Source organism: Lissotriton vulgaris, unplaced genomic scaffold, assembly GCF_964263255.1.
Source record: "Lissotriton vulgaris unplaced genomic scaffold, aLisVul1.2 SCAFFOLD_7798, whole genome shotgun sequence".
Lineage (NCBI taxonomy): Eukaryota > Metazoa > Chordata > Amphibia > Caudata > Salamandridae > Lissotriton > Lissotriton vulgaris.
Genome location: NW_028250320.1, coordinates 63,272 through 67,561, shown reverse-complemented (window position 1 = coordinate 67,561; position 4,290 = coordinate 63,272).

Here is a 4,290-nt window from a genome sequence, read left to right as displayed (position 1 = left end):
AGGGAGCCGGCAAAAACCTGAAGGGGAAGGGTCCCGTAGGGCTCCCTTGAGGGCGCTTAAGGCGGGAAGCTGTAAATTCCAGGGAGATCTTCAGCACGGTGGAGGTGGCCGCACTGGTCTACTTCGTGCAGCGCCACCTCCCCAAGACCGTCGCGGCAGGCCGGGTACGGCCTCCAGGAGCCTCGCCAGCTATGGGGTAAGGTGTGCCGGCCATGTATCCGGAGTCTGGGGTCCGGCGCACCTACAAGCAGGTGACACACCGGTGGTCGGACATACTGGACCCGGAACAAGACCTGCTCAACCTGCTTGGTGTCGAGATCCCTGGGCTTGGTGAGTACTAGCAGCTATTTAATCACTACTTTGTTGTCATCTGCTCTGTGTTATGATATTGCAAATATATTTTTTTTTCCGAAGAGCAAGAATGCTGCCGATTACATTGCAGGTAAATTATGTTTCAAAAGCTTCTGTGATTGCAGGTGCTCGCCTGCTCACTGGCGGTGCTACTATGCTTACTTGTTTTCAATTTTGTGCTCATTTGACCTGAGTGATTATGTAGGAGTGTACTTTACAGAACTGCGTAATGCTAGACACTAGAGACTCAAGTCCAGTCCTTCTCTTGTACTCCTGCCACTAAGAAGAGATAGTGGTGGTGGATTGATAGTTGGAGTATATTTTGGCTGGTTATTTAGTAGGAAACTTTTTAGTGGTCTGCAATCATGGCGGACTTTGTCTGTCACTTTGCGTGCTGCGGAGTGCTGCCTGCCAGCCCTAGTAGAATCTTTTGGTATTTGGTTTAGTGAGTTACATAACTTTCCAGGTAGACCGTCCGCAAATACCAGCATTACTAATATCCTAGTTGACCACATCAGATAGACAACAATTGCACTAAATGTATTGACCTATTTCCCTGAAATAATTTGTTATTGTTGTTTTGAAATGTTTGATTTGGTTGACAACAATCATCCATGTTTGTGTCTTTCTTTCATGTACATCAGCTCCTCCCACGGGCCAGAGGAGGTAGCAGCGCCGGCAGAGCAGGAAGGCCAGGATCGGTCCGCAGAGGGCTCCTCTGCTGGCCCCAGTAAGTTTTCCTGTTAATATTAATAAATATACTTCCCTAACTTTTACAGCACCAATTTATTCCCAACGTTCATCATAATTCCATTTTTTCCTAAATAGTCTTTGATCTTCTTGTAGACCGTTTCTAAATTCTTATCCTGCCTCTACTATGACTCTTTTATTAGTCTGTGTAGCTAGCTAAGCTTGCACAGTTGGCAAAAGGTGTTAAAACAAAACTCCTATTCAGCAATAGCTCTAGGCATGGAGTGCAGTCCTCTGGGTTGTCCATAATGTCTATTGAAGTCTTCATAATGTTTATGCTTTGACAATTCCCAACAACAAAATGTCAATGACCACCAACAATAAGATACTATTTTACTTTTTGATTGGATAGGAGAACATACTACTACTGTTGCAGGGACTATTCTGCACAAACAGAACTATGAACAAGAAATAGGGCATTGGTGATAATAGGCGCAGTTAGACTTCCCACATACCTCAGTCATAACAGAAGTTGAACCGCCAATCTCCTTACTGACTAGCTAGTGTGTCAGAGTCATTATTTAGCTACCGAATGCAGCGATGATCCCCAATGATTAAACAACCCAGAACATAAGACTATGGAGTCAGAGTCCCGACCTCTCAGAGTCACGGACTCATGCTTGCTAATTGCTAACCCTTTTGCTCACTCACTCATGACCAAAAATTACAGAGTCTATGTAAAATTTAAAGCTTTATTAAAAGTAAAACTAGCTCTGCGTTTACTTGGTATAATAAATTTCAATTGTGCATTATATAAAAACATTTAATAAAATCAACTTCATATAAGATAAACGGTGAACTCTTAAAAACTCAACAGTGGCTGATTTTACACATTAATTGTGGAAGAGCCCTCACCTGGTTGGAACTTAAAGTCTTGGTGGTGATGATGACCTCAGAGTAACATATTGCTTGTTTGTAGAAGGGAAGCTTCAGTCTGATATGAGAAAAATGGTGCGTGTTAAAAAGCAAGCATTCATCAACTGTGCCAAAAAGTGTAGCATGTTATGGCTAAGCATAAATAAAAAACACCCTTCCCTTATGAAAGGGGAATTTTCAGTTTAGATTAGAGTGTCACAAATAATTAAATGTGTTTATTTAGTAACACATTTTTTCATTCCTAGACAAAATAGGGAGTGGTGTATATGGCATCTAAAAATATTAAATGTATTTTCTAGGCGTAACACCATCCGCACAGCACACCACCAGTGCCGGGGCCAGCGCGGAGGTGGTCATTCCAGGGGCAGATGCGGTGCCAGCAGGAACTGCTGTTGGGAATGCCACGGTAGTGGCGGGCAGTGGTCAGCTATTATATTCCTTACTTATTGAGATTGCAGAGTAGGCTGGCTGCAGGGGTGTATATGTTGTACAGTAAAAGTACACTTTACTGTTAAGAAGACTTACAAATTTAGAACTAAGTTTTTGTCAACCAGGTAGAAGACAGTCACCCTTGACTTCGCATTAGCAATAGCATTAGCTGACAAGTAACCAATGGCCTCCTCTAAATTGGACTTAAACTCAGCTGTAAAAGTTTTATCGGGAAGCCAAGTCAGGTCAGAGATTAACTCGATGGATGGGATGAAGGAAAAGGGAAAGAAGGGTGTAAGGAAGGACGAGCGAGTTAAATTAATGACTGGCAAAGAATGATTATGTGTTTTTTAATACAGGCACAGGTGGCTGGGAATCTGATGCATGGACGGCTGAAGCAAGAATGGGTGGAAGGAGAAAAAAAAAGTACTGCCTGGGTGGGTGAAACAAACTGTGTGTGTGCACAATATATCCTTTGGTTCAAATTCAAATACAAGTCAAGCACGGATGCATGGCGGACGATTTACAAAATAAAATACAATGGGTGTTTTTCGGTGAGAAACAGTAAGGTTTGTCCAGTTGAGACATTAAGAATAATGATTGACATTTACTTTGAATGGATGGGTGCCTGGATGGTATCTTCCTCATAGATAGCATAGGTGTATGTAGACAGAGTAGACGGTCACTGGATGAAGAGTGTTACTTTGAAGAGCATGTAACACCGCACGTCCGTGCCAGAGTAGCAAAGCCGAGGAAAGTATAAGTTGTAATTTTCAGAATACTTCCTTGACTAACAGTAGTTCGCAAGCACAGCATATATTGTGTATCTATATTGTATAGTTCACATTATCAAGTCAAGTCACAACTCACAAGTGCCTTCCTCTGGCGATTAGGGGGACCACTCACTACCTCTTAATAATTTTTCTTCAACTGTCATTCATTCTACTTTACTAGAACTACCGTCTGTCTCTTCTCTCCTCCTACTCCATTATTCTTCCTCCCCTAAAATGCTCATCTTACCTGTGATTCGTGTTGAAAATAGGGCTAGGCACAGGGATGGCTGCATGGCAAATGGCGATTAAGGTTGGCTATGGAATCCTGGATGAATGAAATATCATTGTAGTGGTGGTACACACTGGCAGTAGCAGCATATGAAAAAAAAGGAAATGAAACATTAAGTGGCCTGAGAGGAGCAATAGAACAGTACGATGGTACTGTACACAAGAACAGTGCCATAAATTGTAGCCCAAGCAATGCTAAAGTATTCCATCAGAAGTTAACTAGTAGTTGCGTGGAGTATGGCTACTACAAGAAATAGTACTGAAGGACACAGCAGCGTAAGCATTCGTCACGTGTAGGAGGAGGATGTTGCCGATGATGAATCCACTCTATGGCACACATGAAATTCTGATTTGATTTGCAAATACTTATGGTTGTGTGTCAAGCAGAATAAGAATATATCCTCCGATTCCTTGACCTGCCTTCAAATTGATTTTCTGTTGCTTTTGACCTTATCCTCCCCAGCAAGTGTGTGGAATTATTGTTATCATTTAAGGGTGGGCGTAAAATCCGTTTCGCGGGCGAATTTGCGGATTTTCCGCGATTTCGCGATCCGCGAATCTCGCGAAATCGCGGTAAAAGCTGCGAATCAGCGGGGACGAATTTTCAGTCAAGCAAGGGTTACAGCAGCAGGTGCAAAAGTTGAACCCAATTTCTTTGTAACCTTTTACAAAAGGGTTACAAACAAATTAACTTCAACTTGGACACCTGCTGCTAATTGCTTCCTGGCGCCTCGTTGCCTACTTGCAACTATTCTCTGACCCTGCTCTGACCCTTGAAGCAGGGTCAGAGAATAGTTACAAGTAGGCAACAAGGCACCTGTCC